A 25,915-nucleotide genomic window follows, 5' to 3' on the forward strand; every position below is an offset into this window, starting at 1 on the left:
ATTTCTGCATTGAGATGTGGAATTCTGTATCTGTTCAGTTTTGGGGAATGTTTCCTTGCTTTGGTCAGAATTAGAAAAGTGAACATAAGCAATGGGAACATGTGACATCTTTTTAACTGATCCACAGCATTGGTCACTATTGATCAAAGAATAGGATTATGGCAGAAATCAGCACAGTCCAGCATAGCACCCTTCCTTTAACTCTTCCCATGCCCAGGGCCTTGGCTACATCACAAAGTTCTGCCTGCAAAGCTGTTCGAGGTAGGAGTGTGAAGAAGACATACCCCATAGTGGGTGTAGCTAACACTGGCAAAACCCCTAGTGCCAATCCAGGTCTGCTGGTGGAAGACAGCTTCTGCTGTTTGGGATATCTGATGCAAATTAGGCAACAGAAAAACTCCTTGCTAGCAAAGCTGAATCTGTTGGGCCTCTGCTGCTGTAGCTCTGGTGGCAAGGCTGGAGTTTTTCATTGTGAAGCCAGGACCCACTGAGGACCAGGACTCCTTGGGCTTTCAAACTGGGTTGCCCCAGAACTGCAGATTTAAATATCAGGGCTACCTCTCAGCAGCAGTCTAAGAGGAAATCAATATTCCGTGTTGTCCCTACCCTTGTTCTGATAAAAGTTCATCAAACCCGGGACATTTCTGTGAAATATTTTGTTTAATAAATGGGAATTTTTGGATGGGAGGGAAAAAAACCCCTTTTTAATGGAAATTTCCTGACCACTTCCACCTTGAGAGAGCTGTTTGATATATTTGGATAAAAGTCATTGTTATGTTTGCAGCAAAATATTTTATTAGTATATTGTGTTCTCTTTGCCTTTCTGCCATATAATGTGTCAGTTTCTGGGGTAAATGACAGCAGCAGAACTCTTATACAGTATCACCCTAAAAGTTACTCTGCCCTGAGGCATCAGTTACATAACTTTCAAAATTTACTTTTTCAGCCTGAACGTTTTCAAAAAGTTTCAGTCTGCCCCTGCTCCCTTGAGTGATGTTCCTTTGAAATGCAAATGCTCCATGTACAAAGATAAGACCACAAGAAACTTTGCAAAGCCAAAAAAGATCACCTTGACTAAGGAGTAAAGCTGTATTAGTAATGGATTTGGGGTCTGGTGGGTGAATCAAAAAAATTAAAAAAAATTCTATTCAGGTCAATCCAAAGCAGAAAATTTTAAGTTTTTTTGCTGAAACAACAGGGAAACAAACAAAAAAATCCAAATGTTTTAAAAAGGGTGACCCTGAAATGTGTAATCAGTTGGGTTTTTTGGCCTGAAATGAAATATTTTTTTCTAGTTTTCAGGGTGTTTAACCTCTTTGCTTCCCTCTTGCTGTTTTTACAGCCAGTTTACAAATGAAAATGCTGATCAGAAGCACAAAGTAGAAATGGTTAATTTTAAAAACTCTGAAATTAAATAGTTCCTCTTTCCAAAACAAAATTTTTGAAAATGTAGAAACCAGGAAATGATGAAGCAAAGACTTCCTTCCTTTCTTCCTTCCTTCCCACAACCGTTTTCCTGCTCTCTCTCTCTGTCGCTTTCTCTCTCTTTCTCTCTGTGCTGAATGTAGCCATCACATGCATCTTGACTCCTGAATTTATCTATACTGGTAGCTTTGATTTCCCCAAACTGTATTTTCCAGTGAATTCATAGGTTGCTAAAAAAAAATGCTGCCCAACTGTTAATAAAAAGTTTTCCTCTTTGAGATTGCTTTTTGGTTCAGTATTCCATCAAGTGAGGCCAAAGGTCCCTCCAAGCCTAATGGTCTGTTGGGCTAGTGTGGGTAAGGCACACCAGCTTTGGGGGAGCTTTTGGCATGAGTCAGAAGCAAGGCTTGAACTCGTATTTCTGGAGCTGCAGTAGTCTACCTCAACTGTTCTGCACTTCCTTTCCAGTCTATTCAGAACAGAAATACAGAATTCTTTTACCATGATGTCTGAGCAGCACTTAGCAAGGGTGGTGCCAGTGGAGCACTGGCACTGGCACTGGGCACTGGGCACTTTTGCATGTATGCATGGTGGGGGGAGTGCCAAATCAGATGGAAATAATTATGTAGTAGCCCATGGCTGGGGGGCTGGAGATGACCTGCATCAGGTGCCAAAATACCAGGCTCCAGCTCTGTGCCTGAACGTCCTCCAGTGTTTCATTAAACAAGTACTTAATTCTCCAATTTCTGCCATGGATAGGTTTTGAATTTACAGCACCTAGGGGTAGGTCAAGTTCAATGGCAAAAGTATGTTCTCTTAAGTCAAAGAGTCCAATCCTTATCTATGAGTTTTATACCACCATAGCTCGAGTAACATCAATGTGGTTACTCCTCATTTATGTTTCTGTCCAAGGGGTGTCCTATCCCTACTTCTTAGCTCAAAACTTATTGGACACCTTTTGAAGATACTTAATTAGTCCTTTATGACCAGATAATACATGCAACTGAAATCCATAAAATTGCATTTCTATAAAGCCAGTGTAAGTGATAAAGGAAGAATGTAGGGATTGGAGATCCTAGTTTTAATTCCTGGTGCAAAGGATACACATACCATAGGCATGCAGAAAGTTGTGGCACATTCAGTCCAAAGGCCAGTGTGACTGGATGGTTGAGAAGTGGTAACAACACTGTCTGAACCTTTGTCTTCATTAGCATTCCTAATATTGCTACCAAGTGTTTGATCTACAACAGAGAGAGCACTGGTAAAGAAGAACCTATTTTTCAGAGGTCATGTGCAAATGTGTTATGCTACAGTCTGAAAGTTACTTTACTTATTGTGCTATTTGGGGAAAATCTCAGTTCAGCTTCTGTTGAGTAAAACTTTCATGGCATACTTTTTGACCTTCCAAGATGTATATCTGATTCATTAGATACCGAAGAACTAGAGAAAGTACAGAGAAGGGCAGTAAGGATGTTAGTGGTACAGAGGGGCATCCATGTAAGGAGTGGCTAAAGAGGCTAGGCCTATTCAGTTTAGGAAAGAGATGTTTGATGAGGGACATGTTAAGGATTTACAAAATGCTAAATAGCAAAGAGAAAGTAAATAGGGGTTTATTATTTACCATCTCTCACGTTACAAGAACTAGGAGTCATAGAATGAAACTAGTAGGTAGAAAGTTGAAAACTAAAAAGAGGAACTTTTATTCACACAAGGTATAATTGAAGTGTGCAGTTCATTGCCAGTAGACGTTGTGGAAGTATACAGTTTCACCAGATTCAAAAAGTGATTATATGTATTCTTGGGGGCATCAATAGTTATTGAGCATAGAATCATATAATAGAATCACAGAAATTAAGGGCTGGAGGGGACTTGGAAAGATCAGTGAGTCCAACCCCCCTGCTCTGGGCAGGAATACTGCTGAGATCAAATGATCCCAGCAAGGTGTCTGTCCAGTCTCCTCTTGAAGACTTCCAAGGTTGGGGATTGCACCACCTTCTTGGGAAGTCTATTCCAGATTTCTGGTCATCCTTACTCTAAAGAAGTTATTTCTTACATCCAACCTGAAACCATCCTCTAATAGTTTATGGCCATTGTTCTTGCCCTCCCCTGGGGTGCCCCAGTGAACAGTTTTTTTTATCCTAGCTCCCGATATTCACCCCTTACATACTTATAGATGGCCATCAAGTCCCCCCTCAGTCTTCTCTTCCCCAGGGTGCACAGGCCCAGATCCCTTAGTCTTTCCTCATAAGGTTTACCCTCCAGGCCCTTAATCATTCCTGTGGCCCTTTTCTGGACCCTTTCAATAATCTCCATGTTTTTTTTTGAAGTGGGGTGCCCAGAACTGGACACACTGCTCCATGTGGGGTCTCACTAATGCCAAGCAGAGAGGAAGTATCACTTCCTTAGCCCTGCTCATGAGGCATTGGCTAATGCATCTCAGTGTGCTATTAGCTCTGTTGACTACAGCATTGCACTGGCGGCTCATGTTCATCCTGTGATCAACCATAACTCCAAGGTCCCTTTCAGCCATCATGCTGGCTAGGACATCTCCTCTTAACCTATATTCATGTCACTGGTTACTTCTCCCCAGATGAAATATTCTGTATTTATCCTTATTGCATCTGGTTCTGCTCTACTCACCTTTCCACTTTGTCCAGATCTGCTTGGATCTGCATCCTATCCTCTAGCATGACTGCTTTTCCCCATAACTTAGTATTGTCTGCAGACTTCTTTCCACATTCTCATCTAAATCATTGATAAAGATATTGAACAGCACGGGGCCAAGAACTGAACCCTGTGGGACACCACTGGCCACTTCACACCGAGATGATGGAGTCCCATCTACTAACTCTCTGGGTTCAACCCCTTAGACAGTTCCCAACCCATTTGACCGTGGACTCGGCCAGCTCACAATCCCTCAGTTTTTTATAAGAGCATCATGGGAGACCATATTGAAGGCCGTTTTAAAATCCAAGTATGTGACATCAACCGTGTCTCCCACATCTTTACTTGATCATAGACAGAGGTGAGGTTGGTCAGACATGACCTGCCCACAACAAAACCATGTTGACTATCCTTCAGAATCATGGCTTCTGCCAGTCTCTCACAAATGGATTTCTTGAGAATTTTTTCCAAAATGTTACCTGGTATTGAGGTCAAACTGACTAGCTTATCCTTCCTTCTGGATCCTCCCTCCTCCCCTTCTTAAACATTGGTGCCACATTGGCCCTTTTCCAGTCTTCTGGGATCTCTCCTGGGCACCATGAGTCTTCAAATACATTGGCCAACAGTCCCGCAATGACTCCAGCCAATTCCCTCAGTACTCTCCGGTGTAGTCCATCTGGTCCTGCCAACTTGAAGACATTCAGCCACTCTAAGTGCTTCTTCACCAGTCAACACTGACTATTGGCTGGCAATCATCCTCATTCCCTCCTCCAGTATCTGACCAGGTGGGTGACCACCATATACATGCAGGAACACTAATGCAAAGTATTCATTAAAGAGTTCAGCTTTTTCCTGACTGTTATCAGCTGTTCCATCCCATTTTGCAAGGGCTCCACATTTCCCTTGGTTTTCGTCCTGCTCCCTATATACCTAAAGAAGGACTTCTTATTTGTCCTTCATTTCAGATGCTAACTGATCTCCGTTGCTGCCCTTGCCTTCCTTATCATGGAAGTTAGGCATACAGCCTCTGAATCAGAACTTTCTAGACTTCAGTTGTTGGAGGCTGCAAGTGAGAGGGGAACAGTGGAAATCAACCATAGCTGTAGCCAGTTTACTCTCCCTTTCATCAACCATCCTCTGCCATTGTGGACATAGGATACTGGGAAAGATGGACCTATGGTCTGATCCAGTGCATGCATGTACATGTGTGCTTTCCTGTGGAGTTGACTAATTAGCTCCCCTGTAAAGCATCACTGTCCACATATGTACCAGTGTTAGGGCACAGTAAATTAATTAACTCTGCCATAAGAAAGTATTGTCAGGAACAGTACTAGCTTGCATCAAAGTAATTAACTGTGATCAAATGCTTGTGTGGTTAGTGACTGCTGGAAGCAAATTGCACCTGGTTGGCTCAGTTGGCCAGGGGCCAGACCCCTGGCTCCTGTCAGTCCCTTCATCACCCAAAGATGCCACCTGGAGTCTGAGGCTGACCCCCTGCTCTCCCACCCAGGGCTGCTCTGCCCTAGCTGTAATTGCTGTAGTCCTGGGCGCACATGTAGAAGCTGCACCTGGGAGCAGCTTCGAGCTGCTCTAATTAAAGCCCCCCCACCCTTTCACCCCAACAGCACGTGTTAAAACACGCAATGATATGTAATGAAATGTAAACGATAATTGGGTAACAATTGTAAATGATAAGCCAGGCAACTAGAATCATTATATAAAGCAGGTGTAATCCATCCATATTGATCCAATACATATTGGATCTTAGGAAGCATTTTCCCACCATGAGTGTGGCTGAACCTTGGAACAGATTACCATAGAGAGACTGTGTAATTTCCATTCTTGAAAAATTTTAAAGCAGGTTAGATAAGCACTAGTCTAGGATGATTTAGATGGACATAATCCTGCCTTGAGCAGGGTGTTGGACTAGATCAGTGTTTCCCAAACTTTTCTAGCCCAAGGCACACTTACATTAATAAAACTTCTCTGCGGCACACCTGTTAAGGCATTCCCCATCCTTATAACTCTTGTAGCAAATTGTAGCTCATTGCCATGGCAAAATTCTGTGGCACACCTGTTCATTTCTGCTGGCACACTTTTGTGCTGCAGCACACTGGTTGGGAAACACTGGACTAGATGACCTCCTTGAGGTCTCTTCAGATCCTACTATTTTTGATTCGATGCTGAGAACGGTAACCATTCACTTGCCATTTTGACTCCTTTAGGTTTTTTTTCACCAACAGAAATATTCTGGCTAACATTTTATATTTTGTGTGCCATCTACTATAACTTGTAACTATTTTAAAATTAACTTTGAACGTAGCCCCCTTGGTTGCTGTATGCTGTAGCTGAAACTGTATGAGCATTTTCATGTTTATTCATATATTTCTTACCTCTACAGTCATTGGTATTTATTTTTGAAGCTTTCATTAGCAGCTATATCAGAATCTTGTGTAAACTAGATGTCAGATAGACATTAAATGAAACTCCCACTATACCTTTGAGTCAATAGTGCTGGATAAATCCAGTCAATCAGATTTTAAAGAACCAGTTGTTTCTTTAGAGCTTCTTTGCCTACAAAAGAACTTGTACTTGAGAGTACACAAATCATATCCACATCATGCAGGTAACAAGACACTTCTTGAAATTGGTGTTTGAAGAAGTATCGTTTGTAAGGCTGTCAGCTTCATGCTTTGAGCAGACTAAGGATATGGGCTAATGCCAGGACATGAAGGTTGAAGAATTCTGAGGCTACGAATGCAACAAAAATGTATATGCATACCTAGAATTATCTGTCCGCTCTCTCTCTGAGGATATTATAGGGATGGCTTTATGTTTTGCAGTGGTTCTCTTCTTTATCCAGTAGTCTCTTTCTGTTTCCCCTCCACCTCATATTTTTCCATTTGATTACATTTTAGAGTGTAGAAGTCTTTCCTGTGATTTGTCTCTGCCTTATAACTGATGTCTTGTATAATTTCTTTGCTTGGTATGTTTTATGTCCTGTGTAAGCATTTATGTTTGGTTGGTTAGATGTCACTGCAGAAGGAGACTCAGTTACGGAAATATTATGACAATCCTTTATGAACCGAGTGTATCTGTCAGATATCTGGTTCTATATTTGTGGTTGATATATAAGCATTGTGCCTTTTTATTTTAATTTTCAATATTTATTTAATAAAACATTGATAAAAGTTGCCATTTGCTAAGCTTTGGGAGAACCATGTTCATCATCCTCATATAGGTCAGCTATATTAAAGAGACCTGTATTAAGGATACCTTTTCGTGTCCAACTCAACCACTGAAGCCTAACAACATTCAATTTAATACATGAGTTGTTCCAAGTACTGTGTGTGTCTTTTGATTCATGCCTGCCACAAAGCCCACCGTCCTACAGTATATTCTTTGTTCCACATTATCCATGTTGTCAGCTTTTCAAATATGAAATCTTCTTAAGTAGAAGAGTAAAATTACCCTGTAGGAGAGACTTTTAATTGATTTAAATCTATTTCTTGGAATGCAAGAATTAGCCAGCGGCAGATCTCCAGACAAAAGGATCTGATTCTGAAATCACTTACCCCAGCTTGATACTAATGAAACTATATTGATTTTGAGTCATTACTCCTGATTTTTACCAGTCTGAGATCAGAGTTGGGCCCCAAGAGTAATTTCTAGTGACGGATCTCTAACACAGCTATTGCAGAGGCTTTGTGTTGTAAAGATCCAGCTAGATCACAACTTTTCTGAAGTTTGGTAGTGTTTGTGATCCAGGATTTTGGTTTAATTACTTATGAAGACCAGTGTACAACAAATATGCATTAAAGCAAAATTTTCCAAAGCAGCCCAGTTGCTTAAAAACCTAAGACTTAAAAGACTTACAAGTTCCATTTTTAAAGTGAGTTATGCATGTAAAAGAGAAAGTCCCCTTGAGTTCCAAAGGTTTTAGCTTCTATAAAGGCTGGATTTTTAAAGTCATTTTGAGGCTTAAAAGCAGATGTTTCAAAACCTGGCATTAAGGGTCCATGTCACTTTTGAAAATGGGACTTGGGCTCTTAAGGGACTTTTCATTGCTGTTGAAATTATTACCCTATCATCAAATGCCCCCCAAACTAGAGATGTGTGGTTCTGGTGTTTTAGTTTGGATCTATTTATAATGTAAGTGTGAAAGTAATGAATAGAAAACTCCATTCGGTTCTATAAAAACCTTTAGTTGTGTTTGTACAGAGAATTCCCTCAATATTGAAATGCTTGTGTTCTGACTAGGACAGCTGTGGATTAGAGGTTGTAGCCATAGTATTCCAGTGGAAAGGCTTACCTGTCAACTGGCTCCATCTGAGAACTTGAAACCTGTTATTTATGTTGAGGTAAAACATGAATAATATATAGGTGTCAACACTTGGTTTTTGGATAAGCTAGGGTACAGTTGTTTTATGTAGTTTCATATAAAGAACGCTTATTAAGTATTCAAAAGGGGCACTATCTCTAATGGACTTTTACTGCTTTGTGTGGGACAAACATAAATTTACAAAGAAGTTTTGAAATACTTATTTATTCTTTTTTAAACAAATTATTTGAACTGAAAGGCATGTGTTCAACATTTATTGAGCTTGGAATTGAAAGTGATCTCTTCCTACTCCCTCCCTGCTTTAAAATCCTCTGTGTTCTCTTTAAATTATAAATAGCACAGTACCCCTTGAAGCACCTCTTAACAGCAGCAGAAAATAAAACACTAAATGTTATCCAGAGGGAGCTTGTACCAATCAATGTGATTTAAGTGAAGTTTAGAATAAAGTAAATGTTTTCATATATTCTAGTAATCTGAAATCATACATAGCCCTCAGAATTAATAGAAGGCAGTAATTCAATCAAATTGTTCTGTTAACTTCATAAACTTCTGAAAGCACGATTTGAGTGAATTAAGAATGTCAGCAGAGCTTGAGCGGCATTTATCAATATACGATTAATTTGGAAATAGATGTGTTTACAGGGCAGCAAATATAAATGTCATACCACTAAGGAATGTAGTCTGCTTTCCTGTAGCAGAGAGGTCTGTTTGGAAGAGATGCCAAACCAAGATCTATGCCACTGCTAACATTAGTGTCTTAGCTAAAATTCAGCTACAAGTAGGACCTACCAAAATTCTGGTTACAATGTCAACTAGATAAGGCATTCTTCGCTTCATCAAGCTGCTGCTGCATTTTATCCTCATATGTGACACTGTTTTGTTTTAAGAGACTGAAGGATCCTAGAGGTATCATGTAAATGGTTTAAATGTTCTGGGATGGTTTGAAATGAAAGGTGCTCTGTACAGGAAAAATATTCTTGTTAACAGTTAATTATTTAATTACATCTGTCAAATGGTGCTAGCTAGGGCTCTGTGAAGCTTCAGGTGGTGATTTGATTTGGAGGAGATTCGGCCTGATTTTCGTGGCCGAATCTCTGAATCCGAATCGAATCAGGGGACTAATGAAAAGGTCCGAATTGATTCGGAAAAGATTCTGAGCACTTCGGTGATTCAGGCAGCCCCCACCTGCTGCAGCAGGGAGCTGGACCTGGACTCCGAGCTGGTAAGTAGGGGGCGGGGGAAGAGGGGCTGGAGGAGGGGCCCAGGGGGGACCCCTGCCAGGCCCTATCCCCTGCCTGCCCCCCCACCCATGGCTGCCCCACCTGCCCCTGGTCTGTCCCTTCAAAAAAGGAAAAAAACCCTGCACTCACCAGCTCTTGCAGTGGCTTTGGGGCTTCAGGGGACCTGTAAAGAGCCCCCCCCCCATGCAGTGGGGGGCAGTGGGGTACATCACGGATCACCGCCCACCTGGCAGGAACTGGTGAGTTGGGCCTTTTTTATTTTTCCTTAAAGGTCTGGAGCTGGGGCGAGTGGAACAGCCATGGTGGGGGGCCGGGGAAGTGGGGAGCAGTTGTGGGGCTTGTTGCAGACCCCCCCCATGCAATGTAAGAGAGTGGGGGTCAGCAGGGATTACCCTCCTGCCTGGCAGCAGCTGGTGAATCGGGGCTTTTTTTTTCAGTGCTGGGAGCTGGGTTGGGCTGGGTAAGGCAGTCATTGCTGGGGCTGGAAGAAAGGGTGGAGGATGGGGCCTGTGTGATTCGGAGATTTGGCTGATTCGGCAGCAGCCAAATCTCTGAATCAGATTTGGCTGAATTGATTCAGGACAGTGATTTGAATCACCGAATTGAATCACTGTCCCCTGAATTGGTTGAATCCGAATCTGAAGAGAATACTAGCCTCTTTGCACAGGCCTAGTGCTAGCATAATAGTATTTGAAACTAGCATCTTTGCTAATGTCAGCAGTGTGGTGGTGATCAGAAAAGTGTGTGAGATTTATTATGATCGGTGTCTGGGATAGCAAGTAGATCCAGCACCATTGGAATTGCAAAGCAGTTTGAGATGTGGCAAGAGGCACACTGGGAACAAAAAACACCTTCCCTGCGCTGCAGTGCAGACTCACCCCCCCCACCCAGAAAAAAAGTGGGGCAGGGCATGGTCCAGGACAGTGCCCTGAGGCAACCAAAGGCTCAGGTCCTCCAAAGAAATACTCTGGTAGCTGGCCAGAGTGTTTCTATGCCGGCCTCTTGCCCTGATGCTGCAGCATGCTGCCTGCCCATGCAGGGCAAACAGCGATGCAGGCTGCAGTGACCTGGACCGGGACTCCATTCCAGGTAAGTAGGAGGTGAGGGGGGGAGGGGCAGTGAGAGTGTGGGGGACTGTGGGGGGGCAGCTTGGGAGGAGTGGCCCCCCCGCCTGTCCCTGCAGGGCTCACATGCCCCCCTGCACAGCCCCAGCCCCAGCCCCCCTGCATGGCCCACAGCTAATTGGCAACAGTAGCATCAGCTATTGGGGTGTTCGGGGCCTCCTGGCACAGCCCCCCCCATGCAGCGGGGGGCAGTGTGGCTTGGCCCCATCTGCCTGGCACCCAGCACTGACTGTGCCAGATCATATGGACCCAGCCCAGATCAGCATTGTGCACTTTTGGGCAGCTCCGGGCTGCTTGGGCTGTCACCTGGGGCCCCGCGCCGCTCATGGGGATCACCTGTTGCACCAGGCCTGGTCCTGTTTGCACAGAAGAAGCCAGGCCTGATGGCATGTGGGGTCTGTGCATGCAGGACCTGGCCCGGTGTGACAGGTGGTCCCTGCAAGTGGCGTATGGCCCTGAGTGACAGCCTGAGTGGCCCAGAGCTGCCCAAAAGCACATGGTACCACACTGAGCCAGGCCGGGTCTGCGCAATGTGGCACAGGCAACACCAGGTGGCCCGGGCTGAGCTGTGCTGCCCTGTGCCGTGTGACGGGGGGTGTGCCTGGAGGCCTCAAGCACCCTGATGTTTGCTGCTGCCCACCCCTCCTGAGTAGCCCACCCCACACAGTCTCCCCACAATCCCGCCACACCTACCCACACACACCGCCCTCCCACTTACCTCCATACCCTCCCACACACCTGCCCACATCCCCTCATCACACGCCCATCATGCCCTGCTGCCAGACAGAATGAGACCTGCTGGGAGGAGCTGTGGCTGCAGGGGCAGCTGTCCCCACATCCTAGGTAGTTAAGGGGTCAGGGGGTGTTCTAATTGTTCTATGATGAGAAAACCAAAAGCAAACATCAAAACATAGATATTTAGAATTTATTTGATGATGATGATAGAGACACTGGTAGGCTTCCAAATTGCTCTAACTTGTAAATATATAAATAAAACATTGCCCAACTGATCTCTCTCTCTGTGTATGCACACACTGCCCATCAAGAATGCCAGGGCAGTGGGCAGGGACGGAGCCCTGCATCCATGCCCCACCCTGCTGACCCGAGTCTGACCCAGCCCTGCTTTCCCCCACCCCACCAGCTGCTCCTGGTCTGGCCTTGCTCCACTTCCCCTGGCTGCTCCCGGTCCAGCCCCAGAGTGGGAGCAGTCACTCCAAATGAGGCCCTGCTCTACCCTGCTCCCCACCACTCTGGGTCCCAAAAGTGTTATGGACAGATAGACAGACTAAGCCTTTTTTTGGTATTAGTTTGTATACACACACATACACATATAGTGGTCTATTGTTCTAATCTAACATAGATTTTGGGGTATTTTAAAGAGTGAAGTTGGAATTTTTTATCAGAGATGTTGCAGTTTTTAAATAGGGAATAACAGAATTCCTGCTAGTGAGGCAAGTGGCAGGACCCAGGCAGAGAAGCCTGCTCAGGGCTGGCACCCAGGACCCAGGTGGAGGCAGCTGACCTCCTGGCCCCAAGAGGGCATACTTTGACAGTTTAAAGCAGGCCACCACATTGAGAACATCTTCTGGGCAATAGCTGCCCAGATGGCAGGGTGGCAGTACACAGGGAAGTAGTGCCATACAAAGGTCAATTGTGCAGCCACAGCCTGCTGGCAGCTGGCCCAGAGGTGAGAATGCCTCTGCTGTGGCCATGCAGTTCGCATCCTGGTCTGGCAGGTGTGCAGGCTTGGGGCCACATGCTGTCGCAGCTGGCAGCAGGTCATAGCCAGGCAGAAGCCCCCATTGCCAGACTGCTGCAGTGGGTAGAGGGTGCAGGGAACTCTCAGTTAGGGCTGCTTCAGCAGCCCAGCTGGCACAAGGGGCTAGTGTCCCCAGATACAAGTTGGCCAGGCCTCAGAAGCTCCTGTCTATTTGTATCTTTCATATTTACGTAGGCTGTAAGGCCTACCCAACTAACTAACAGTCCCTACTGTGTGGGGCCAATAAGTGAGAGATGCAACTAAATTTTTTGGGACAACAAAAGTAAAAAACAGGATAGGATTGATGTGAGGGTCAGACTGTCAAAACATGAAAATGACTGTTCCTGAGAGGGATACTGAGCAGAGCTCCCTGGGCAGCACCCACCGGTCCTCAAAGGCATGCAAGAAGCCAGTGGATGCTGCCCATTGGTGCTCTGCCAGAAGCCTGCACAGACGAGCAAGAGGAAAGTGGCCCCACCATCCCCGGGTACCTTCCCAGCCAGAGCCTCCTTCCTGGTCATGTACAGAGCCCACTTGGCCAGGGCCAGGAGGAGGTTGACCAGGATGTCCTGAGACTTGGTGGGGCTGTGGATGGTGTGCCCAGAAACAAAAAGGTGGGGGGTGAAGTTCATTCAGAACCTCAAGAGGAGGTTCTGGAGATGGAGGTAGAGGGGCTACAGCCTGGAGCGCTCAAGTGTCATGTGCACCAGGGTCTCTCTCTGCCCACAGAAGGGGCAGGAGACAGGGGTGTCTGTGAAACTCACCAGATACATGGCCATGGTGATGGCTCCATGGAGGAGTCACCAGCTGAGGTCCCCAGTGGCTTGTGGGATGAGGATGGAGTACAGGTTCAGCCACTGGGGCACCCCAGCTATGCCCTTGCTGAGCAGGTCTCACCACTTGGTGTCTGGGTAGGATGTGAGGGCAGTATGGTGGATTGTGAGGTGCATGAGCATGTAGAAGTGGTGGTGATGGATGGTGGAGAAATCGACCGGTTTGGAGTCCTGTGGACTCAGGTGGTGGAACCCCCAGAAGCTCCTGTCTGTTTGTATCTTATATTGGACATGGGCCTTAAGACCCACCCTGTTAACTAATAGTCTCCACTGTGTGGGGCCAGAGAGAGAAAGATACAACTAATAATTTTTTTGGCGGGGATAACTAAGGAAAAATCAGGATCAGAGTGATGTGGAGGTCAAAATGTAAAAATAAGGGCTCTGGTGGGGAACACCAAGCATCCACCAGTCCTCAAAGGCAACTAAGGAGCCAGTGGATGCTGCCCAGTGGTGCTCTGCCTGAAAACATGCACAGTTGAGTGACAGGAAAGAAGCCCCACAGTCCCTGGGCACCTTTCTGGCTAGAGTCTCCTTCCTGGTCATGTACAGGGCCCTCTTGGCCAGGGCCAGGAGGAGGTTGACCAGGAGGTCCTGGGACTTGGTGGGGACATGGATGAGGTGCCTGAAAATAAAAAGGTGGGTGGTGAAATTCATCCAGAACCTCAGGAGGAGGTTCTGGAGGTGGAGGGGCTGCAGCCTGGTGCACTCAAGCGTCATGTGCTCCAAGGTCTCCCTCTGCCAGCAGAAGGGGCAGGAGACAGGAGTGTCTGTGAAGCTTGCCACATACATGCCCATGGTGATGGCTCTATGGAGGAGCTGTCAGCTGAGGTCCCCAGTGGCTTGTGGGGTGAGGGTGAGGTACAGGCTCAGCCACTGGGGCTCCCCAGCTACTCCCTCGCTGAGAAGGTCTCTCCACTTGGTTTCATGGGCGGGATGCGGGGTTGGCATGGTGGACTGTGCAGCACAAGAGCATGTAGAGGTGTTGGTGATGGATGGTGGAGAAACAGACTGGTTTGGTGTCCTCCAGCCAGCTCAGGGGGTGGAGCCCCCAGAAGCTCCTGAGAGCAAGTTGTCCTAAGCTACTTGCCGGGGCAGTTTGTTATACTGCTTGGGCCAGCACAGGTGGTGGCCCCAGGCTCTAGCTCACCCTGGCTGCAGATCTGGGAGGAGCTGGGCAGGCAGGGTTATTTCGCCCCAGGTGGCACAACTTGACCCACACCAAAGTACATGTCCAGGCATGGGCGCTGAGGCAAAAATCCCTGGCTCAAATTTATGCCGCTACTATTTGAGCTACTGCAAATGCACATGCCTGCATGTGTGGACATGCCCCATGTGTATATTCAGAAAGGGTTATCTAAATGTCACTTCAGAAATTCCATGCATGATGTTTAAAAAAATAATACTCAATACATGACACCCTCATTGTAACCAACTCTGTTTATAATAAACTCCTGTTTTTAATAATTTCAACAGTAGGAAAAGATTTTGTCAATCTTATGATGCAGTAAATTGACTAACTCTATTACCATGAATGCCCTCACTTACTGAACTTTTCTCCTCTTCCATGGCAGTTCCGTATAATGAGGTAGTCCAGCTGCATACAAGAGATACAGTTTAGTCTCAAGAGTCTAATTTACATAGTGACAAAGAACATCATAATAGGAAAAATAATTTTCTTTTACATCCTCCTCCTCTTGTGTATTCAGCATTTTGAAATGTTGAGTTAAGGTGTTTTACAAATGCTCTGATTTAGTTTGGACTTGAGATTGTGTTTTGGATAAGGGTAGTATGTTAAAAATTAGTGATCATAACATGAAAGTACTTGGAAATTGTGCTACAGAGGGAGGAGGATGTGAATATATAGGATCAGTTGAACTTGTGCTCACAATATATTTAGTATCTTTGTGCCTCAGATCATGGTGAATTTATGAAGAAGTAGGGGTAGAGTGATTCAGGTATCTCACTACAGTTTTAGAAGGCATGAGTTCAAATCCTGCTCTCTCAGTGGGTACCCACATGTAAATGGGTACTAGATCATTGAAGCTGGGGAGTCAAAGCTGGCCAGATGTGGTGCTGCCCGTATTACTCCTGTGTGTGCTATTGGCTAAGGAACCGATGTTCTTTAATCATACCAGCCCAGTGTACTATTAGGCTTGGATAGACCTTCAGACTCTCATGAAAAGCTCCTGACAGCTCATCTCAGACTATAAAAGTATACTTGTTTTTTAACTATAGAATTTCTTTGGAGGACTTTCTCCCTTTTTTTGTGACAATGCCTTCCTAAAAAAACAAAGCAAAAATCACAGTATCTTTTCAGTTGGAAGGCACCTAAGAGAGTTCATCTAGTCCATGAGTTGCTGAAGGCTAGCTCAAGAAAACTCTAATAGAAGCAAGTTTAAGGCTATGCTTGGATTTCTTCATTTGTGTATGCACCAGTACAAAAATCAGCTGGATGAAACATGTTAACACTTTCTGTATTAGCTGCTTGATTGCTAAAGAAAATAGGTTTTTTCAAAGAAAAATTTCAGGGAACAAGTGATCACTAGTTAGTGCATGAGCACATAAAAAAGGATTTTAATACATTACCTATGCATTCATGTAGCTTTTACTCATGTGAATAATTACATTCATTTCAGTGGCAACTGAGGATGTCTGACACTTCACAGAAGCAGGCCTTATGCATCACCATGTCAAGCATGCAAGAAGTTAAAAGGATTTCATTCATATTACACTTAGAATTCAAATGGACCTTTGCTGTCGGATATGCTTGTGAAGATGGCATCAGTCAATGAATAGAATGCTTTCTTAGGAGGAAATATTGTAGATATTGTGAATGCAAGATGATGCTCTTATGAATGTCAGTTACATGGGAGGACAATCAAAATCACCGAGTTCTCTAATTGGGGCCAGGCCTTTCTTGAAAAGTTCCATTTTGTACTCTTGAGTTGTCTCCCGAGTCATATTTTCAGTATAAGCAACCTTTCATGTACTCCTGTATCAGTACCACTCGGTACATTCTACTGATTCAACATACAAACATTTATTTGTCACAATATGTCACAATAGTGAGCTATCCCATTAATGGGACTATTCACCAGCTTAAAATTACACACGTGCTCAAGTACTTCACTAGATCAAGGGCAAATTTAAACTCCTTATATGTTTGGATTATCCTAAAATTTTTATTGAAGTACTACGCAGAAACGTAAAGGCTGTCGAACAATGGTGCTCAACCTTCCTACCCCGGCGGCTGGATGGGTGGTGTAGAGTGTGCTTCATGCCACCTTGACTTGACCCCATGTGCCCAAACTGGCCTCCACACCATCTCAGCCTGGCCCCACCTGCTGGGATTGTGCCCTGCACTGCCTTGACCCCGTGCACCAAGTCTAGTTCTTTTTGTATGGTTTAATTCTTTGGCTATAATCAACCTTGCAAAAGCTGTCAATTCTCCTAGAATGTTGCTTTTATTGGTATAAATTACAGCTGGATAAAATATTTCAGCCAGCATTTTATTTTACTGAAAAATGCTGATGCAAGCCATATTTTGGAAATTCATGTTGGTCTTAATAAACTGTTTACGTTGGGGAAAACAGAGGCATAACAGGCCAGCTCCACACCTGGGACAGCAATGGCATAAGGCAGGGTTATTCTCTGTGCTGCAGTGGTGTGCCCACTGCCCACCCACCAGCTTTGCTGGAATCTATTTTTGCTCCCTCTCTCCCCCACAACCCTAGGCAGTACCCAGGGCTGCTGCCCCAGTTGTCTCCTCCTCCCCCACAATTATGCTATTGGAAAATACCCCCACCAGAAATCCAAAGAAAATTACTCATTGCTTTTTGATCACTTCTTTTTTATATCTTTGGAGTTGAACTGTTTCAATTTTTCAATTGAATATGAATTTTCATTTAACATTTAGTTCAATTTTTATTTGCTTATTTCAGGATGACCCAGGAGGACCCTTTTTCCCCTTAAGTTTTTAATTCTGCAAGCAAATTGATTGGCTACCTAACACAGAGCTGTAACTCAAAGGCCAAGAAACTAATGCTTTTTATTATTGTTGTTACCTTCTAAAGTAGCTTAGAAGAACACATTTTTTCCCATAATTCCTCTTCTTCTTATCAGGCTAACCTCACTATGTATCATCTACTTCTTTTTGAAAATTATAGATGGAATATAAAGTTAATCTTATTAATAATACTCTGAGAAATCACATCTGAAGGAAGCAATGACTTAACTGCCTGTGCATGAGCCGAATAGTTTTCTGGCCTGTTTTCTACAGTGCATGCTAAGGTGCACACACAATTTTCTTTATTTTGCCCACACGATTACAGGATAATACAATCCCATGATTCAGAATGCTAGCTATAGTGCTGATGGGAACCTCACTCACCCTGCCTAAAAGTGGGCAGAGTGGGTTGTTATTTAATAAGAGGATCATAGGACACATATACTGAGCAAAGATGCATGCATTGTAGAATGATCTAGGTAATACTATTAGAGAACATGTATATAAATCAATTTGAAGCCAGGTATCAGGAGCTGGAATATGTTCCAAGTGAATCACTGAGCTTTAGAAATATTAAGATGTTGGTGGGAAATAATTTCTTCATCCTGTTAGGGTTGCAAGATTTAAAACTATCCCATCCCAAATGAAAAAAATAAACCTTGAAAATTTTCTTGAACTAAAAATCTGAAAGGGGGCTGGGGGGGATTTTGACTATTTTAATTCAATAACTAAATCTCAAAAAAATGTCTTGAACAGGAAGCCTGGGTTTTGTTTGTGTGTTTGGAAAAGGTCAGCAAAATAAAATGTTTCAACTATTTCAATTTTTTTTACCCTTTTTTTCTCAGAGAAGTTGATCAAAATTGCTTTCTTTTTACACAAAGCTTTGGTTTTGATCATCAGCATTTTACATTAAAAAAAATTCCTGGCTGGCTCTAGATGGCATATGTAGATTTATTTTTCATATTAGATGAGAGCAAACTTTCTGTGTACAGGCAGTCCTCGACTGACAATGTTTCGAGTTACAAAGTTTTGCACTTACAAGTTCATAAATTGACACTCTGTTTCAACTTTCTGATGTCAGTTTCAACTTTATAATGCTTGATCTGATGCCAGGCCATGCCAGCGAACAAGTTCGCTGCATCACCCATGTCCCTGGAGAACATCTGTCCAAACTTGCTTGGATACTTTCTTTAAGAAAGCAGACAAGACTCCAGAAAAACCTATAGCCAAGACTCCTGAGAAGACTCCAGGCAAGAACCCTTCAAAAAGTTCAGCAAAGTCACCTCAAAGAAGTATTTCCAATCAATATGATTGCTATTTACAATATAAATGCATTAATGTAGCTATATTATTAATCTATAATTGATTGAGTACAAAATTCTGGGTTATTTTTGGTGAAAATAGGGTATTTGGCCTTGGTTCAGGAACCAATCCCCATTTATAACATTGTTTCCTATGGGAAAAACGATTCCAAGTTACCACATTTTGAATTAAGACGCTGTTTTCAGGAACCAATTATGTTGCAAGTCCGAGGACTGCCTGTACTTATAAATTTGTCACATGGCAGCCATTTTTTCCCTTTCCTAATTAGTATTTCCTTTTGGATGATTCAATTTTTACGGCCTTGAAATTGAAACTTTTTACTGAAAGACACTGGTGTTCCTTCAGCTCCACTGAGGCTTATTGTTGGGTGTTTCTTGTTCTCATATTTCATCTTTGAGATGAAGATTTTTTGTTATATCTTGTTTCCATACAATTCTCAGCCATATGTTCAGATTTCTTTAAGTTGTTGATACTATAAACCAGTGATTTTCAACCTTTTTTCATTTGTGAACCCCTAAAAAATGTCAAATGGAAGTGAGGACCCCTTTAGATGTTTTGAATGGAGGTGCAGACCCCTTTGAATGGTAAGTGTATTCATGTACTTTTGATTGAACATAGTCATCTTTTGCAGACCCCTTAGACATAGTCTGCAGACCACAGGTTGAAAACCACTGCTTAAACTTGTATCTACTGGTATGGACTTGTCTAGAAGGGAGGAAGATATTAGAGAATAGTGAAGGTGTGAATTTAAAGTGCATTCGCTATTCCGTGCTTATTGCTTGTACAGATGCTCTTACTTCATAGTAAGATGGTCTTTATGTGGTTTAGCTTAATCCATTTCTACACAGAGGCACTGTTAGTGTAAGATCAGTGTGTCCACACAGCAAACTATTGTGACATAGCTATTTCAGACTGTTTCCCAATACAGACAAGGCAAAGATGTGGGGAGGGAGGGAGGGAGAAGGTTAAAGGAGCAGTCTACTGGTGCAGTCTACTGCATTAGTGAGCAGTCTACTGGTGACAGCAAGAGAAGTAGAGGAAATAGAATAATCATAGTGCTCCTTACCTTTCATAATAGTGCTTGTAATTCATAGATCTCTCAGAGGGTTAAGGTACAGAATTGGGAAATTGAAGGTTAAGTGATGTGCCCAATATCATGTCAGCTGGCCAGTGTCAGAGTCAGGAATAGTACCCCAGTTACTTGACTTTCAGTCAAGTGGGCCATGGCAGTGTGAGCTGTAGTTTCAAAGATAGCTACAGAAAAGGGGCCTAAGCAGAGGTAGGTATCTCCTGAATAAGCTGGATGTCAGAACATTTAGGTTTGATTAAAGCCACGGTTTGTTTGGTTTCTTCTACCTAGTCACATACAGCTTCTGGAGGAGCTGACATTTAAAATGTGGGGGTTCTAGCCCATTACTTATTGAACACAGAGGCAGAAATGGTAAGGGAGGCCTTGGAGGAAGGAACTGAGGAGAAATGAAACGGGAAAGAGAAGTGAAAGAGGGCCTGAGAACTGCACAATAAAGATGGCTGATCCTACAAGTAAGATAAGAACAACTTTATACATTCAGTGACCAATTTGTGGAGAACAGAATTTGGGATATAGACCTGGCTTGTTCACAGACTTCTAGAACTGGAAGCAGTATAGCTGTGTGTCTTCATGCTTTGGTATTTAGTTTTGTGCTGTGCACAAAATTATGCAGCAATGCAATGGGAGGTTGCTCTAAAATTAGGGATTCTCCTGGATTATTTTGGGATGATTGGTCACTTCTAAGCCTTTAAAAACCTAAGCTGTTTCAAGAGATTAACAAAAAGTATGTGTGTATGTGTGATGGGAGCTGCATAGGTTGTAGCAAAACCCCCAGTTTTTCTTTTTTAAAATTTTATTTTAAAATGCATTCCCTCCCCTTCCCCAACTATTTCTGACTTTTTCTCTCCCTCTCTATTCCCTATAGATAAGTATAAGTGAGCTCAGATTTAGGATAAGCTTTAAACATTTTTATTTTGGTAGCAAGTTTTTGGTTTTGGATATCCACTGTTTTATATTGTATTATTATTAGGTCTGTATTGATTCTTACTGTTGTATATTGTATTATTAACATTTTCATATTGATTTTTATTGTTTCATATGGATATTGTATGGTTTAGGCCTGTGTTTGTAAGTGAACCAAAATCACGTCAAATTTCCATTTTATATGTCAAGCCTCCATCTTATGTCCTCTGCCTGGGCATCCCATGTTGCAACTGTATGAGTCACATACCCCTCCCACATAAATTGGTTCCCAGATGAATGAGAATGATTGGGAATGATTGAAGTACAATGGTAGCAGGCCTCTACTGAATGGCCTGTAATGACTGGGCCATCACCTCGCATTGATTCACCCAGGAACCACGAACCTCACCCAAGAACAAAGACAAGAACCCAGCATTTGAAAGACAAAAGACCCTGCAGAACCAGCAACTCTTACCATTACAGACACTAGAAACTGCACATCCCTGCATGGAGCACACATGCTCAGTACACCAGGGGCTGACCCTTGCCTGGGCATGCCTCCTGTCACTAAGGTCACACAAGGTCTGCCCCTATAAAAAGGGGCAGTGAAGATAGACCCAGTGGGACGCCCTCTCCATCTGGACCAGCACCATGCCACACCACCTATCCACCCAGAGGCCCTGCTGGCGACCCCCCTCTGGACAACACCTACTGGACAAGGACCCCTTTCTAGCCTGGATAGGTAGATATTACCTGCACACCTCCTCCTACAATTTGGACACTCTCTCTCTGTCTCTCTCTCCTCCTGGACTTCAGTGGACTTCAGCCCCTGCACCAAGCCTCTCTAACCCCTGCTGTCATTTTGTGTGTGTGTGTGTGTGTGTGTGTGTGTGCGCGCGCGCGTGCAAGGGAACCAATAAGACATTGTGTCACCATCTCCCCTGTTCAATAAAACCACTGTCATTTGCAACCCTGAGTTGGGTCATGTTTTACTGAATCCCAGTCCCTTCCTTATCTTAAATGCCAGCCTCATTCTCTCTCTTTCTCAGCTCCAGCCCCCTCCCCTCTCCACTAGTTTCCCGATCTTCTCTCAATTCCTACTGCCTTTTCCCTGTGACGTTCTGCTGCCTTTGTCTGCTTTCCCACTGCCCCTGCCACCTTTCAGTCTCTCCTGCTGCTTTTCCTGTGATTTTCTGCTGTCCGTCTCTCTGTTTTCAGGCTTCCCCCGCACCTTCTGTAGTCATGCCCCACCCCCGCAGCTTCCCAGCTCCTCCTGGCTGTCCTGCAGTTTTCTCCAGCAGCTGGAGCCTTTCTCCAGCTCCCAGCACCTACTGCCGCTCTCTGAAACTTCTCTAGCTGCCCCGGAGCCATCCTCTGGCTCCCCACACCCAGAGCCCCTCTTTAACACCCACACTTTCCCTTAATCCCATTTTCCCTCTCTCCACCTACCTTTTCAGCTCCCTCATAGCTCTGGCTCCAGTCCCAGCCTCTGTGCCGGCATCCCTCCCCTGTTCTGTAGGCTTTGGGCGTTGTCTTTTAATTAATTAAGATCAATTAACCTAAAGTTACCCCTGAGCCTCAGTTCTTCAGCCCAGGCCCCTCTAGTCTACCGGTTCTAATCCCGGTCCTGGTGACTTTCACTTCCAGCAACTTTAACTCCCTACACTTCTACTTTCATACCTTAACCTTTCCCCAGGTATCGCCAGTACACCAAGCGCATACATACATACATACACATCACAACACCCAACTTAGGAACTCACTTGTGTGTATGTGTAGGTGGGTGGTATGTATGTGAAAACACATATATATACATATATAGATATCATTGTGTGTGTGTGGTATATGAATTAGTAATCCACATATGTGTATTGGATGTGCAGGTGTTGGTAACTGGTAACTGATTCCATCTAAATTTGGTGTATGTAGTGTGTATGGGCTTAAACTGGTGATAGGTGTGCATGAACCTAGACTAGTTATTTTGAATGTGTGTATATCTGAGTTGCTAGTGTGTGTGTGTGTGTATGGCATTGTGTGCATGATATACGAATTAGTGATCTGTGTCTAACTTTTGGGGTGTATAGTGTATGTGCTTGAATTGGTGATAGGTATGCACGTGCCTAGGCTGGTTTGAATGTGTATGTGCCTGAGCTGGTAGTGTACATGTGTATGCACCTGATTTTTGTGTGTGTACAATTGTGTCACACCCTTCTGTCTAACAGTGCAATATTGAGATCCTGAGAGTTGCCTGACCCCACAGGGCAACAAGGTATTTAATGGATGCATAGCAAAATGTATATTGAAATCTGTATTTTCAAATAATGAACACAATTCTGCTCCCCATTACACCAGGTAAATCTAGAGTGATTTGATGTTGAAATGGATGGGCTTATTCTGGGTTTTATAGTGGTATAGCTGAAAAGTCCAGATTGGCTTGGAGCCAAAAACTGGTTTACTACATTGGTCTCTGAGTTAAAGAAGACTGACTTGAGCAAAGCACTATTGTACCAACTCCTAATACTTCATGTGAATGGACTGGTTTGAAAAACAAATTAATTGCCTTCTTTAAGAAAACACTGTTATGCTTTGGCTAAAGTTGCATCAGCACACATTGTAAACTCAGCAGCATTTCAGAAAAAAACGCAGAAGTAAATGTTTGTTTAGCTCTAACAATCATTGAGGCCAAAGCATATCTCCCTGGTTGTCGCGTTCCCTGTTCATATATTATTTTTATGCTCCCAGCATACAAAAACAGCAGCTGGGGAAGTTTTTACTTTGCTTTTGACAAGCTGTATTTTGCTATTTTTCAGCTTGCATTTTTTTCTCTTGCTGTGAGGAATGATGTCTGCAAGGAAGCTTAAAAACTTGAAATTGCTGGTTAGATTTGTATGGAAACATTCAGCTTAATCTCTGCAGCTTCATTATTTTGTTGCTTTTAATGCTTAAGTTTTGCCTCAAATTTCAATTAAATCCTATGGTTTTTTAGGGCTTCGTAACTCATGATATTTCAGGTAGAACGTTGAGGCTGGCAATGGGATGCGAATTCATTTGTTTGGAATCAAAATTTCCATAAAGCAAGTGAATGCTTTATATGGAAGTGATTTTAAAACAGTTATATAATATTTGTTTCTTAAAGGTGATTAAAAAAAAACACCTAACTTTGCCAGGTAAAACCTAATTCCAAATGAATACCATTGATTTCCTTCTAAAGTGACTCCAAACTTAAGATTTAGGCACAATTATATCGCAACATCATAAATTAACAGTTTTTCTTTTACAGACAGTTTTCTTATCTTATCTTTTATGAATCAGGCTGGGATCCAAAGTCGATTGTAAAGTAATGGCAAAAAAATGAACCCGACCCTTTCTGTTAGATCTGTATTACACTGGAACTTTGTTCAAACTGATCTAGCAAAATCATGTTTAAAGTCTATTAGTAAAATCTTTAAATCAGGAATGGACCTGTGGGGGACAAGCAGGGTACCAGCCCCAGGTGCCAATTTAGGGGTGGCTGCAAAAATAGTAGCTGTCACTGCAACTGGCCCAGCACTGCCATCATTGGCAGTGGCCCAGTTGCTTCTGCTACTTTGTGTGCCACTGTCACCCAGAATGCAGACCTGTCCAGTTTTATTCATTATAATGTACAAATTACAACACTAGTAATAGCGTACCTTAAACCGAAAACAGCCTTGATTCTATGAATGGATGATAGCAGACAGCCTGTTTAAGCTTCTGCAGCTCTGATTGTAGGATTAGGGTCCTAAGAAGAGAAATAAAGTCCCAAAAGTTTAGAGCTTTAAGTTTTCAACAAAGAAACAAGGACAAATCATACACACTGAACAAGGCTGGGTAAAGTTGAAGAAACAATGAATATTTAGTTAATCACCATTTTGTTACTTGATATGAGATTCAAAACTTTGACCAATATATTTGAGCTCTCACTTTGATTGTCAGTAAGACAGTTAAAATGCCTTTGCATTTTTGAAGAGGCAGGGCTGATTTTCATGTTCGAGCTTCAAAAAGATGGGAGCTGGCTAGGGGATTTACAAATAGGTGTTGTGTAGGTACTTGTCAAAGATGTGCTCACGCAACCTTCCTGAAAAATCAGGCCCTAACAATTCCAAGGAGAGTTGGCTCAGCATGTTGCTTATGTGTTGGAGATAATATCTTAAAACGGGCTTCTATGGTGGTGCAATTATGTCTATAATCCCTAAGAGAAGGAATGATGTTTCATTTCCAATGGGTAAGGGAAATACCTATAATATAATTGATGATTTTTTTTTCTGCACAGGGCAGCCAGGGGTGGATACTAAGTTCGTGTCACTTTAGTGTTATGCAGTGCTATGGAGAGACACCCAAACTAGCTTGAGAACCAGGAACAATATACTATATATGGTATACCATATACCAGTGGTTCTCCTGGGCTACATATATTACTTCTCCGGTAGGGTAGTTAGCCTGTGTAAATCCCTGAGGTAACAACTATACTGCTTCCGGTTCCTGAGATAGCTTGTCTAGAGCTAGCTCTGGTGTTTTTGCATGGTACTGTTATTGCACCATGTAGCTATGCCTTAAGTGATACAATTTAGAACGAACCAATTGAGAGAGACTCTGAAAATATCTTTGACCTGATTACAGTTTCCCTATAAGTGAGTTTCCAGGACAGTTTCGTTTGGTTTCGCTCTTTTGTGACAGCAGTGTCGTAAAAAATAGTTTTTATGTGGCATGTGTGACTTGCTTACCCAACTGCAAGCAAGGTTGGGCGTAGCCTTTATGTTGCAGTGTATAGTTTCTGTCTAAAGTAGCTAGGGTCACATGTGCAGAGGTATTTAGATGCTGCCAGATGCACGTGTGTCCTTAACTGGGTTTATACACGTGCCTTAATGACACTGGTGAAAGTCAATGGGAGTGAGGTGTTCAACATGTTTTAAGTTATTTTCAAAAGTGCACTAGGCCCCTGGCTGCACTTTTAAACACCTAAATACCTTTGTAAATCTGATCCACAGCTTTTTAGCCTTGAGTTTCACAATCCTGCAAGAGATGGTCCATCTCTGGCTGCTCTTAATTATTCCATAAAAAACCTGGAGGATATTGTGCCCTGGCAGCCATGAACACATGAGAGAAATGTGCCTTGGAAGGCATGAGAAACTACCTCTGATTTGTCCAGGGGCAGGACAGGGCATCATCATTTTTAGGGGTTGCATC

The sequence above is a fragment of the Alligator sinensis genome, unplaced genomic scaffold (genome assembly GCF_000455745.1).
Source record: "Alligator sinensis unplaced genomic scaffold, ASM45574v1 scaffold361_1, whole genome shotgun sequence".
NCBI lineage: Eukaryota > Metazoa > Chordata > Crocodylia > Alligatoridae > Alligator > Alligator sinensis.